General features: G+C 44.1%; 1 protein-coding gene, 1 long non-coding RNA gene and 1 other non-coding gene across 7 annotated transcripts in view; 2 read left to right on the plus strand and 1 right to left on the minus strand.

Moving 5' to 3' along the window:
• The window catches only part of PRDM10 (PR/SET domain 10), a 74,348-nt gene extending 69,375 nt beyond the window's left edge, over positions 1–4,973 (minus strand). For 2 of the 5 annotated variants that reach the window (XR_006725830.2, XM_074357177.1), the window contains exon 1: positions 4,830–4,973. The gene's annotated coding sequence lies outside the window, so the exon portion shown is untranslated. Of the gene's footprint in view, positions 1–1,282; positions 2,426–4,829 lie in introns of those variants that run through there. The other 3 variants (XM_045518733.2, XM_010957866.3, XM_074357176.1) reach the window with 2 other exon arrangements.
• LOC123617670 (U6 spliceosomal RNA) lies at positions 719–825 on the plus strand. The gene has a single exon (XR_006725841.1). It is a non-coding gene; the product is annotated as a U6 spliceosomal RNA (small nuclear RNA).
• Positions 2,487–13,136, plus strand: LOC123617663 (uncharacterized). The gene is made up of 2 exons (XR_012503893.1): positions 2,487–3,671; positions 11,637–13,136. It is a non-coding gene; the product is annotated as an uncharacterized LOC123617663 (long non-coding RNA).
• Positions 13,137–13,428: the final 292 nt, after the last annotated feature.

Genomic DNA, 13,428 nt, shown 5'->3' on the forward strand with positions numbered 1-13,428 from the left:
ATCACAGGTACCCTCACACCGAGTGCTGAGGTCGGCACTATTATCATCCCCATTAATAATCAAGAAATTCATTTAATAATTTGATAAAGAAACTAAGGCTTACAGAAGTTAAGTAACGGGCCCCAGATGCTGGCCCCTAGGACTGAGATGGGCTCTGAATCTAGGATCTTTTGCCCCCCAGGCCCAGCCGTTACCAGTGCTACCCAGTACGAAGCCCCAGTGCAGGGCAGCAAAGGGAAATACATCCACAAAGGTAAGGGAGGGCAACACAGTGAATGTTTTCAAATACTGGTATAAAAAGAACATGATTTTATCTGTAGGTTACAATTCTGTGTTTAAAAGGATAGTTGTCCCATGAGCTGCACCAAAGTGTTCCACACTTAGAAGCAAACTATTGTGGTCTTTTCTTTAATCACAGGAGAGAAAAAAAATGTGAGCTTGAGTTTCTCAACTTCAAGTTCCTCCCAGAAATATTTCTTAAATCTTTGAAAAATAGTACATTATTTAAAAAAAAAAACAATGAGTAAGTAGCCAACCAAGTGTGGGAAAATTCAGCTGATTATGCTTAGCTCAACTTTTTTTTAATGGATTATGTGCTTAACAGATATCATTTCATTATTTTAAGTTCAAATGATTAATTGAATGTATTAATTCAGTAACAGTTAACTCAATTACCTGGAAGTGGTTTAAACATTAAGGTATTCTTCAAAAGAATAAGGTGCTCACTTCAGCAGCACATATACTAAAATTGGAACGATACAGAGAAGATTAGCATGGCCCCTGCGCAAGGGTGACATGCAAATTTGTGAAGCATTCCATATTTTCCTGTACATCAGAAACTGACATGCTGTAACTGGCTGTACTTCAATAAATAAAAAAATTATAAAAGAATAAGAATGTTTCTGTGAGAGCTATCATAAGATCTAAAAAAGAAACAGACACACCTACATATTAGCAGCATCTGTTCATTGAAACTGTGGAAACAAAAAGATGATACATTGTACAGAGATACTATCACTTGGGAAGGCCCCGCCTCAGGGACTAAGCCCAAGGCCACATTGTTCAGTGGATGTATCAGGCAAGACACATACATAATTTTAAATTTTAGCAGCCACATTTTTTAAAAGTAGAAACACGAAATTAATTGCAATGATGTATTTTATGTAACCTGGTATATGCAACATAGTATCGTTTCAACATGTAATCAGTATTTCAGAAATGGAAATATTTCTTGGTTTTTTTCATTCTACATCCCAAAATCTGGCATGTATTTCACACTCACAGCCATGTTCCAAGTGCTCCACAGCCACACGTGGCTACTGGTAACCATACTGGACAGCACAGATCTCAGGGATGGCAGGAAAGAGGCTGTGGTAGCAACCAGAGAGCCAGACCTTAGAGTGAAGCATGTGGGTAACAAAAGCGAGTGCTTGGCCCCAGTGTTCTGATGCTGAAATGAGAGTTCAGCTAAGACATGGATAATGATACAGACTATTTTCACAGGTAGTAACCTTTCAGCCATCTATATGTTTGGGGTTCTTAAAGCATTGCCCAGTATTGATTTTACAATTCTATAATGAGTGTTTTTCCACATTTTAACTAGTCTTGCTGTAATTGTGACTTGGGACTATCTATAGCCACTCTCCTCCCTCTCAATTTCCCCAACGCCAATTCTCCAAAATATTTCAAAGTCATCCAAAAAGAACCCACTTCCAGCTGCTTCCTACAACCCAAACAAATTAAAAACCTATACAGGTCTGGGCAGCGGGAAGCCACTGAAGGACTTTGGAGAGGGAGTGGAAATGAAGTTTCAGTACTAACAGTGAAGCATTAGTGTCACAGAAGAGGCTGCAAAAAATTAACTAGAAAGGCACCAGCTCAGAATGTTCCGCTTAAGTTCTGAACTAAGGTTATAACTTTAAGAATGAAAAAAAAAAAGGCCAGAGGCCAGATACCCTTTAGCAGTAATTCATGTAAACAGTATAATGTCAGAGAGGGAGATGAATGCTTCAACGAGAATGACCAAAATAATAGAGTCAGAAAAGCTCTCTCTCATCTTCCTGCCCTCAGCCAATACTCCAGGAGAATTCCAGTGGGACCACTCTGCAAAGATTCAGTTGTAGCAAACACTTCCTTTTTCTTAACTCACTGTCTCTTCCTAGACACCAAACAAAATTCTCACATTTGCTAATCTATTAAAACACCAATGATAAATTTAAACAGTAATCAATAAATTATTTGTGAAAATCACACAAATGGCTGGACAGGGTGTGTCCACACTCTCTGGGATGGAGGTGGCTGGGGGAAGACTGTGTATTTTAGTGGTAATAGGTCAAAGTACGTCAGCACTTCAATTTTAAAACAGACTCTGGCTAAACAATTGCAACATTGCAATGACAGGATGTTTTAACAGTTTATCATTTGTACCAAATGAAATTATGTGGTAACCACATGCTTAATATGTAAAAATTGTTAAGGAAATCAAAATTACAGTTCAATATGTCTCAACACTTAGAACAATTCTGCTTGTTATTCAGAAACTATCCCATTGGGTCACCTATGCTAAATTTAAACAGTAATCAATAAATTCTGCTTGTGAAAAACAGAAGGAATCAAATACTGTAATTCTTTTAGTTCAGAGGATTTCATGACATGCCCCTTCAAGTAATGGGGAAAACTACTGAAATTGACAGATCATCAGTAGAGTCACTAGGTACCTATTTACCTTTTTTTAAAAGCAAAAAATTCAACCAACCAAACAAAAAGACCTAGACTTGAAAACCGTACCACGATGTCAAGTTTGTAAAAATGTTTCATATGCACACACAAAACAGACATCCAAACATCAGTAGAAATTATCTCTGGTAATTGTACATCAGCTAACTTTTACTTTTTATACTGTTTCTATATTTTCTATGCTTTCTACTATGATCAAGTTTTACTGTTAAAACTAGAAGAAAAAAATAAATTTGGACAAATGGAAACTGAGGCAGTGCCAACCAATTTAGGATTACACTAAATCGATACACTATCCCGCATACCACCGTAATCTCTTAGTAAAAAGCCCGGCGGGCCCTCGAAGACGTGGACTTTGCCTCTATAACACACACTCGACTACATTCACACGTACAATACACGGCGCACACATGAACGCCTGGCCGAGCACGTAGCAAAACATTAGAAACTATAAATGGCTTATTTAGAAAAACAAACAGCAGTTTAGCGTCCTCACAAAACACATAGCAGAGCAGAGCCAAGAGTAGGTGCTCAAGGAATACGTAAGAGTCGCAAGGTGGGATAAACGTCTTGGTCCAGAATTTTTAAACGTGCATCTACTTCTAAAGTGTTGGTTGGTTTTATGTCAATTTCACTTCACTTTAAACGTAAACCCTGAAGTTTATTTACTTTCTAAATATGTCAGATTGAGTAAGCACTGCTTTAAGCATGGCTTTGCCCTAACTAATCCTTTTTTTTTTTTTTTTTCAATTCTAGAGCCTCATACAAGTAGTTTTATTGCAGTGCTGGGGGTGGAGTGAGGGGGATACTAAAAACACACGTACACCTTCCTGCCTTCAAAGACCTTACAGCAAAAGGTGGAGTGATAAACAAAGAAACAGATCAGAAAAAGAGACCATAAGCCGTCACGAGGGATTTTTTTGTTTTTAATGAAGGTAAGTGCTTTTGAGTTTAAAGAACTTTGGGGGGCGATAAGCCGGACACGATCCGAACAGGCTTCGGCGCTGGTGGCACAGGCCGAGCTGGGTGGGACTCCTCACACGTCTAACCCTCAACTTCAGACCCAAAACCAGCCCACCTAGTGCTTAAACGTAAGCAAAACACTGAAAATTGATCGAAACCCAGCAAATCTGCCAGGCAAGGCTAAGCACGCGCGCGTACAAAATTCAGCAGCGCTGCGTTCACCGTACTTAATAGAGCACTTAATACCTGGCCACAGGCTAAAAAGTGCTTAAGGAGGGCCGAGATCGGCCGGCAACCATGCACTGCCAGCCGGCTCCCTAAAGGCCTCGGCTCGCGACCCCAGCGCAGGTTGACCTCGGCCTGCGCCCTGCGCTCCGCGGACACTGTCCACCGAGACTGATCCAGACATGCCACCCCCAACCCCTCCGAGCTGGGCCTCGCGGGGTCCCGGGGCGCCAACTCGTGCGTAAGGGATGGGGGACCAGCAATCAATGGCAGGACCGCGGCGCGGCCTCCCGAGACAAAGCAGGGCGCCCCGAGCCCGGGCCGCGCCGCCGCCCCCGCGCCCGCCGGCGGAGACGGCTCGCCGCACCCCGAGCGCCCTCCGCACCCCGAGCGCCGGCCCAACCGCCGCCGCAGGAGCGCGCAGGGCGCCCAACTGCCGTCCCGGCCCAACCAACACGGGCAGGGGAGGAGAGGCGCGCGCGGCCGGCGGAGCGTGCGAGCCGCTCGGGGGTCGCAGGGGGAGGCTGCGCGCGGAGCAGGCAGGGCGAAGCGGCGCCGGGGCCATGGCTGCACGCAGCGCCAGGACGGGCTCCTGCAGGGCATTTTGCCCCTTTCCCCTTGGAAGGTGCAGATGGTTTGACCCCCCACCCCGACGGAGGTGCCTTGTCCCAGCCCCGGCTGGACTGTACCATCGGGCGGTGCCGCCGGGATTTCTCCCCCCCACCACCACCATCAATTCCCCCCCCACCCGGGTCCGCGGTCGGTTGGCCCCGGCCGGGCTCTGAGACGCGGAAAGAGCTTGGCGCCATTTTGGGTGGGACTAAGCAAAGACGAAACACCCTCCCAGTCGATGGGGTACTCTGGCCGCTGGCTTATCCGGTTCCCTTAATCCTTTAGGTACTTACACGACGTTGGGTGAGGGGAGCTGGAAGATCTGCGGGTCCCCGATCCTCTCTCCCTAGGGGTGATGGAAATCAAACCCCCCCGCCACCTCCAGGTGGTTCTTCCCGCCGCAGAGTGGGAGCAGCATAAAAGGCGGGGCCTTATTAGCATAACCTGCCTGGCAACCTGATCTTGGCGCTATATGATTGGTTGGACTCTGTAAACTCCATGCCCTGCCTAGAGACAAGTAACTCTGGGGCGAACTGACAGGCCCAGATTTAAGACTCATGACGAAGATCCTGAGACGCTTATTCAGTCGGCGGAGAAGCCAAAAGGAGATTCACACAATGGCCCAATGACTGAAGGCCTCTTTATTTCGTGCTCTGCTGTTCGTTGAAAATCCAATCAAAGAGCGGGTCTCAGGCAGCGCGGACCTGCGTTTGTGCTCTAAGCCAATCAGAGAAGCCGACTCTTCGGATTCAGGGTCGAGACCGCTGGGCTGGACCGGCGGCGGCCCAGGTGAGGAGACTCGCAGCCTCTGAGCCGCAGGTGCGGAGGAGGGGCTGCTGCTCGGGTGCCGCGCCAGCCCCGCACAGCCCCGGGAGACCCGCGTCCTGAGGGCTGCGCCCGGGAGCCCGCGGACCGAGCAGGCTCCGGCTTGGGGTGGGGCGGGCCCCTGCGGGAGGCCGCCCGCGGAGCGCCCCGCAGAACCCACGCCGCGCTCGGAGCCCCAGCGCAGCGCGGCCTCACGCCCCTGCGGCCCGGCCCTCGGTGTCTGAGCTCAGCCCCTGCAGAACCCCGGAGCGCCGCGCGCGTCCTCCTTTTCCCTTTACCGTGCTGAAAGGGAGCGATTTTCAGGAACATTAAGTGTTAATCAACACTGGTTAACCAAGTGCTTGACTCACTCATTTCTTAACCTCAGGCTTCCACATCCTCCCATCCCTTAAAACTGCCTTCGCAAAGCAGCCAGATGCAGACAAACGAGGTCAGGTTTTGCAGCAAGACAACCAGTTCCAGGTCCCCACCCCTGATACGAATGGCAACTAGGCCTTGAGACCTTGAGCCTTTGGACCTTCAGGGGACGGTTATCCCGTCCGTGTGACGCCTCCCTTGCTACCTTGTTTTGAAGATTAAGTGAGATTTACGTGTAAAATACTTAGCACACTAGAATTTAAACAGATAAAAGTATTAATGACGGTAAAACATACAAAATTGCCAAACTGTTAGCTAACCAAGGAAAAAAGTACAGCTAAGTAAAAGACTTAAGAATAGAAAAGACCCAGGGCGGAGGGCGGGGTCTAATAGTCTTTCAACAATATCCTCTTTACTGTTTCGTTTATTTTAAAAACTGGAAACAAAGTTGAAAATTTGGGAGAACACTATGATTTTCAAACTTCAAGGCAGTTGACTGCCTTGTAAGCAACTTGATGACTAGCCTGTGTCTTGTTAGTCCGCAGGCTCTGTGCAGGCTGTCAGTAAACACTTGTTGAATCGAACTGAAGAGAAAGCATAAATTGGGGCCTGATGAGGCAGACTTTATAGTGAGCGATGCTATTACCTTTTCACTGGATGTATAGACTCATGGAAGTCAGTTGCCTTGGGAAAGATGATACCGGTTAAGGGTCACTGGGAGCAGGCAAACGATGCCAGAGATGGACAGATCTATTTCCCTACCCCCGGCCTCAAGAGAGAACTCCCTTTTTGAGATTTAACATTATTAAATCCTCTCTAATGGGTTAGGATCCTCACAACAGATCTGCTGACCAGAAATGACACCAAGGAACCCTTTCAAAAGGGGAAACTGCCATGAGGAATGAGGCTGTCTGGACTAAAGAGACCAAGTTACCCTCATGGACTTGGAGAAATTGTCTAAAACTTCAGAGGGCATGACTACGACAGGCAGACACCACCCCAGGGTTTTTTGTTTTTTTTTTTTATTCGTAAGATTTGGAATGAGAATCAGGAATCTGCCTTTTATGTAAGTTTCTTAATTTGCACACAGCAAAATTCACATCTTTTGGTATACAACAAGAATTTATTGTACCAGGCGCTGTTCTAAACAATGAGGCTGGGATGGGGAACCAAAAAACGAAACAGCACAAAACAAAAAGCCCCCGTTTTCACGAAGCTTACAGTCTACTGGAGGTAACAGAAGAAAATTGATAAATAAATAAGATAATTTCAGGTGATGATAAGTTCTATGAAGAAAATAAAGCAAGAAAACGCAAAGGGGAGGAGAGTGCTGGCAATCTAAATATGGGTGTCAAAGAAATCCTTTCTAAGATGCTAACATTTGAGCTGAGACTTGATGGAAAAACAAAAACGCCCTCCATGCTAAGATCTTGAAGAACATTCCAGTCTGAGACCAGCAAATGTAAACGCATGGGGAGAAAAAAAAAAGCATGCATATATTCATTCCTTCTTCCAGTGAATGAATGTTCATTGAATGCTTATGCTATGCCAGGCACTGTCCTAGGTGCTTTGAGATTTGACAGCTAACACCATAGACACAAGGGAAAACACAGCACGTAAGAATCCTGCCTTTATGAAGTTTTCGCTCCAACACACTGGAAAACGTGAGAAGGCCTGAGTCCCTGGAACACAGGACAAGAAATAACGGTGATTCAAGGAAACTTGGGGAAACAGGCAAGGGCCAGATCTTAAGCAGCTTTGGAGGCCATAGTATGAGAGTTGTTATTGTATTTTAAGTGTAATTTAAAATAGTTGGAGGTTTTAGGCAAGGGTGTGATACAATGTTTTGTTTTATTTTGTTTAAAGATAACTCCCCTGCTCTAGGAAGCTTATCCAGTTGGAGGAGGGGATGAGAAACAAGAGGCAAGGAGGATAGTTAAGGGTCTGATGCAGTATGCTTTAAGCAAGAAATGACGGTGATCTTGACTACAATAGGACCCGTGTAAAGGGGGGATTCGTGTGGACAGCAGGTATCTGTTGGAGGCAAAGCCAAAGAACTTGCAAATAGATAAGATAATGGAACAGAGTCAGGGTTTCTAGTGAAAAGAGAGTGATCAAGAATCACTTACATGAATCACTATGCTCTACACCAGAAACTAACACAACATTGTGAATCAACTAAACTTCAATTAAACAAAAAGAATGACTTATAAAGTTGAGACTCAAGTGACCAAGTAAATGTGGATGGCTTAACTGAGGTTGGGAAGACAGGACTAAGAGTTCTATTGTGTCCTGTCAAATTTGAGATATCTTTTAGGAATCCAATTGGACATACTGTAGAGGCAATTGGAATTCAAGGAGAGATCGGGGCTGCAATACAACTTTAGAATTCACCACACTATAAATTGTACTCAAATACACAGGATTATATGAAGTCTAGTTAGATAAGGTCACCTAATGAGATGAGGGAGAGAGCGTATAGTGAAGATGAGAGGGTCCAGGACTAAGCTCTTGGGAGCTGTTGAATTTAGAGGTGAGAGACAGGAGGGGAGCCAAGCAGAGATAGTGAAGGCCAGTAAAACAGGAGGGGAGCAGAAGACGACGGTGTCAGAGAAGTCAGGGAAGCGAGTGTTTGAAGGATGCAGTTGTCAGCTGCAGCTAATGATGCTGAGAGGTAAAGAAAGATAAAGGCAGGTGACCTGTGGGCCTGGAAAGGTGGAGGTGGACGTAGCCGGTCATTGGTCAGCAGCAGCTTCAGGGGAGGGTTAGGAAGCCTAGTAAGAACAGTGTGAAGAAAGAACGAGAGGGAAAGAGTGACGTGTGTTGCCAACAGTATAACAGATCAGACAGGCCAATAAAAACAACGAAAATGCCCCATGCGCTATTTGTGAAAGACCATTTCTGAATGCATCACAGAGCTGGCAACGCAGGAGGACTCTACAAAGGCTGAAAACAAAGTCAATGAGTAAAAAGGGAAAGCTCATCATTACAGAAAGAAGCAAACTAATCAAAGAAAAAGGAATGCTGGAAAAAGAAAACATCATTTGGCAGCAACGTTAACAATTATTAAATTTTTTCAAGCTGTTCAAGAGCCATGGGGGCTAAACCTAATGGAGGAAAATTTGATGGTTTGATATCAACATGGCCTCAAAATATCTCCACAAAAGGTGCTTATTAATTACAAAGGAAAAAATAATGACTTTACAGTGGAGAAATTTGGCAGATACCATCATTGTGATCAAAGTCACTGTCCTCAGGAATAGAACCATGGAGACCATGTGCTTCTGCATGTGGTGCCCTGAGAAGGATGCCGCTCTGCAGTACGCCTGCCAGAAGTTTGTCTCCTGACTCTAGCTGTAAGGAAACCATGGGCGAACCCCAGCTGAGCGACATTCTACAAAATAACTGGCCTGTACTCACCTTAAAAAAAGTTAATGCCATGAAAGACAAACCCTAAGGAACTGCTCCAGACTGAAGGAGACTAAAGCTAAATGCAACGTGTGCCCTGGGCTGGATCCTGGACCAGGAAAAAAAAAATTTATTTGTTTACATATATAAAGAACACCAGTGGAATCACTGGTCATGTTGGAATAAAATCTGTAGGTTACATAATAATACTATATAAATATCAATGTCCTGATTTTGCCCAGTATCCAGTCCCCTGGATATATAAAAGTATATCCTTGCTCTTAGGAAATATACACTGAGTAAAGGGGAAGTGTATCTGCACTGTTTTCTCAAACAGTTCAGAAAGAAAATATATGTGCATGTACGGCTAAGATGTCAGCATATGGGAAACCTGCATGAGAAGTGTGTGGGAATGCAGGTGCAATTTTTGCATCTTTTCTGTGTAAGTTCAAAATAATAAAACAAAATAATAGTCCATAAAAAGCAAAAGGCCAGTCATTTGGCTTCAGGTCTGCACTTTGAGGAAGGGGGATGTCTGGTGCTGGAACAGGGTGGGCTGCAGAGAAATAGTGAGTTTGTGACCCGGCCGGAGTAGTTCAGAGCTTCACGCTTAGGGCTGGGGCAAGAGGAACATGAGGGGGGGCCGGTGTGGGTGACTGGGAGTGTTACTGGGTGTTTGACACTAGTCATGGGTTGAGTAGTGTTTCCCCAAGTCCGTATCTGGGACCTGTGACTGTGAGCTTATCTGGAAGTAGGGTCTTTGCAGAAATAATTAGTTAAGATGAGGTCACTCTGGATAGGCTGGGCCCTAACCCAGTGGCTGGTGTCCTTAAAAGAAGAGAAAGTAGAGACACGGGCATGGGGGTGGGGTGGGGGATATATGAAGACAGGCATCAGAGGAATGGAAATTAAAGTAATTATTGGATATTACCTTATATTCATCAGAAAAAAATTAAATTAAAATTAATTCTATTGTTAGAGTGCCTCCACACAATGTGGTACTGTTGTGAGTTGTTCCAGTCTGTTTGGAAAGCAAGGTAGTAGCATCAATTAAAATTGTGTATATACGTATAGACCAGTGACAGGAGATACCTACATAATTACGTACCTCAGCACTCACCATCTTTGGATTCTATCTACAGGAAAGAAAATCACCAATATAAGATGTTTAATGTAGCATTTTCTGTAGTGACCAAAAAAAAAAAAAAACTGGCAATAGTTAAAACATAATGGTACATCCACACCATAGAACAGTATATAGCTGTTAAATAGAATGAACTACAGTGGGGGAGGGTGTAGCTCAGTGGTAGAATGCATGCTTAGCATGCACAAGGTCCTGGGTTCAATCCCCAGTACCTCCATTACAAAAATAAATAAGTCTAATTCCCCCCTAAAAAAATTTTTTTTAGATAAGAATGAGCTATAACTGAATCAATGGGCTGGGAGCGAGTATCGTCGAACTAGGAAGGCAAAATGAGAAGAGTGTTTTGTATCAGTCAGGACTCAGCTAGAGAAACGGAACAAGCAGGGACATATGTTAAGGAATTTATTGCAGGATTTGCTTTCACAGCGGTGGGGGCTGTCTAGACAGGTCCAGAGTCCAGAGGGCAGGCTGTCCAGAGGGGCCGCTGGAAGCCCCTGACCCCGGTTGAAGCTGCTTTCCAGGGTGGAATTTCTTCTCTTCCCCTGAAGTTCCAGCTCTGCTCTTCAGGTTTTTCAGCTGGGGGGGCCCCACCCGTGTTACTGAGTCACTGATTATTGATTTCAATCACATTTACAAAATACCTTTGCAGCAACGCCTAGGTTAGTGTTTGACGGAGTAACCAAGGTGACACATATAACAGACTGTCACATGTGTCATAGCTCATTTTTGAAAAAAACAAATAATGGCAAAACCCCGGTATGTTTACGTGTGTTTATGTATATGTGAATAACTGTACCTTTATGAATACATGTCTATGTGTTGTGCATATGGTTGAGCATGGAGAAAAAATATTGAACAGTTACTCGGGTATGTGAGTCAGGGAGGAACGGGAAAACGGAGGAGAGTGCCAAGCAAAAAAAGAAAAAGAAAAAGACTGCAGTATAAAAAACATAAAATAATCTCTGTGCATAAAAAAATATAAAGACATTCAGTGGGGAGGGTATATAGCTCAGTGGTAGAGCGCATGCTTAGCATGCACAAGGTCCTGGGTTCAGGACCCAGGACCTCCATTAAAAATAAACAAATAAACCTGATTATCTCTCCCCACCCAACCAAAAAATGAGTATATATATATATAGAGAGAGAGAGAGAGCGAGAGAGAGAGATTTAAAAACTATATAAATAAATACATATTTAGCAAATATTCAATAGAATACTCATTGTTAATTTTCTAAAATGTAATCAAAGAAGTGTTCTTCTTCTTAAATATCTATATTAAAATACAAACGGTATCTGTATCACTTTCCTAGGAACAAATTACCATAACCTGGATGGCCTGAAATAATAGACATCTGTTCTCTCACAGTTCTCGAGGCCAGAAGTTCGAAGACAAGATACTGGCAAGATCATGTTCCCTCTGAAGGCTCTGGGGAGGAGTCCTTCCTTGCCTTGTGCTAGCTCCCGCTGGTGGTCAGCAACCCTTGGCATTCGTTGGCCTGTAGAGTCATCACTCCAATTTCTGCCTCAGCCATCACGTGACTGTCTTCCCTCTGTGTATGCGTGTCTCCAAATCTCCTTCTCCTAAAAGGACAACGATCGCTGCATTTAGGGCGCACCTTAACTTGATTACATCGGCAGGGACTCTATTCCCCCCCAAAATTAATATTCATGGAACTGAAGGTTAGGACGTAACACATCTTTTGGAGGGACACAATTCAACCCACTATAGTGTACAACTTACGATCATCGACTAAGACATTCCTATTAAAAGGAGATAACAACAATGCCACATTTATTACAGCTATTTAACACTACCCCAAAAGTTCAAACCAATGCAAGGAAATATAAAACTAAAATAAGACATAATTATTGGAAAGGGTTGGGCCGGGATCAGCATTGTGTGCAGAAATCCAGAGAATATGTGTTGCTATACAACTAAGTCTGTAAGAGAGTTTGAAATGGTGACCACACACAGAATAATTGAATACAAATCAACAGTTTTCCTTAATAGTAACTAAGATCATTGGAAGCACCATAGAAAAATACGCAGGTGTGGGGAGCCTGCTACACATTTAGCTTTGTCCTTGAAGAAGTGAGATGACTCAGAAAGATGAACCAGAAACAAAAAAACAAACAAAAAAATTTTTTAAAAGTGAGATGACTCAGTAATTAAGAAGGATTTTCTGGATCCCAGGGACCGAGGTTTCTGCTCCAGGCACACCTGACCTGCTTTACCACGTTGCCTGTGGTCTGCTCACTTGCCAAGATGACTTTGGATCCTCTCTGGCCTCCTCACTGACAGCAGGAAACACAGCGGGGCCATCTATGACTCTCCTTTGTCCCATCTCTTCTGTTCAGTTCCAAGGTGCTGGGTAGGTAGCAGCCCAGAAGCCCCCTGGATGCTTTCACTTGTCACTAACCCGCTGGAGTAGCTGGATTCCTGGTTGTTCATGAGAGAAGGTCATTTTCTAGGCAGAAGCCAAGAGCAGTGTTAAATGTAGCCGTTTTAAACACATCGTGGCCTTCTGCCAACTTTTTCCTCCTGTTTGTGATTTGGCTTCACCTCCAGCTGAACAATCATGGGCGAAAATCACAGAAGGACATGGCACTGGGTAGAGGAGACAGACATCTGCGGATTTTGATGGGGAAAAAGAATTGGGGAGGAAAAGGGGAGAAAAACAAAACAAATAATGATGGTAACAAAAATTTCACTAGCATAAGCCAAGGAGATGTGAATGACCAAAAAGATAGCTCCCAGAAAACATGAAAGAAAACACTCTCTAAGAATTTTCACAAAGAAACCTTCAGAGCACCCTTTTAGGTTTACTTCAAGCTTAATTTTTAAAAATAAATGCAGGGCAATTTCTATTTTGAGTTAAGCCCTTCTTTTCGCATGTGCACTTCGGCTTGCTGAGCCTTTTATGTGGATTGCAGATATACTGGCTGACCAGACAGCAAACTGGGGTTAGTCTTATGCTGAGTGGGAGAAGGGAAATGGAAATGTTTTTAGAAAACAAAACCCTAAGCCTAATGTAGCAAAGATTAAGATCCACAGAAACACTCTTCTGAATATTTATGGGTAATCCATGAATAATCCTCAGAAATAGATATTGCTGATGCAAATCAGATGAAAAAAAAATTGGGGTGGATTTTTCCAG

This window comes from Camelus bactrianus, chromosome 33 (genome assembly GCF_048773025.1).
Source record: "Camelus bactrianus isolate YW-2024 breed Bactrian camel chromosome 33, ASM4877302v1, whole genome shotgun sequence".
Classification (NCBI taxonomy): domain Eukaryota; kingdom Metazoa; phylum Chordata; class Mammalia; order Artiodactyla; family Camelidae; genus Camelus; species Camelus bactrianus.